This window comes from Colobus angolensis, unplaced genomic scaffold (assembly GCF_000951035.1).
Source record: "Colobus angolensis palliatus isolate OR3802 unplaced genomic scaffold, Cang.pa_1.0 Scaffold172, whole genome shotgun sequence".
In the NCBI taxonomy this organism is placed as follows: domain Eukaryota; kingdom Metazoa; phylum Chordata; class Mammalia; order Primates; family Cercopithecidae; genus Colobus; species Colobus angolensis.
The window spans coordinates 4,519,848-4,520,210 of NW_012114844.1; positions in this window are offsets into that span (position 1 = coordinate 4,519,848).

A 363-nucleotide genomic window follows, 5' to 3' on the forward strand; every position below is an offset into this window, starting at 1 on the left:
TTACATGCACCTACCTGCATGCAGCAATCAGTGAGCCACAGGACAACGTAGGGGAAGGGGCAGCTCCAGAGAGCAGGATAGGAGGGAGGTAAATAGCCATGGGGTGGAGAGTGGCCTTGTGGGGAAGGGGAAAAGGCAGGGCCGTGTGTGTGTGTATGTGTGTTGTGTTGTGTACTGGGTGAAATGGGGAGAATATTTTGTCTTCCCCCTTTTCTGGCCACTGCACCCCTTTTTTCATGAAGAGTTTTTCTTCCCATCATGGTCTGACTGTCTCTGTCTCCTCCAAATTCATATATTGAAGCTCTAACCTTCTGCCTGGCTGTATTTGGAGATGAGGCCTCTCACGAAGTCATTAAGGTTAAA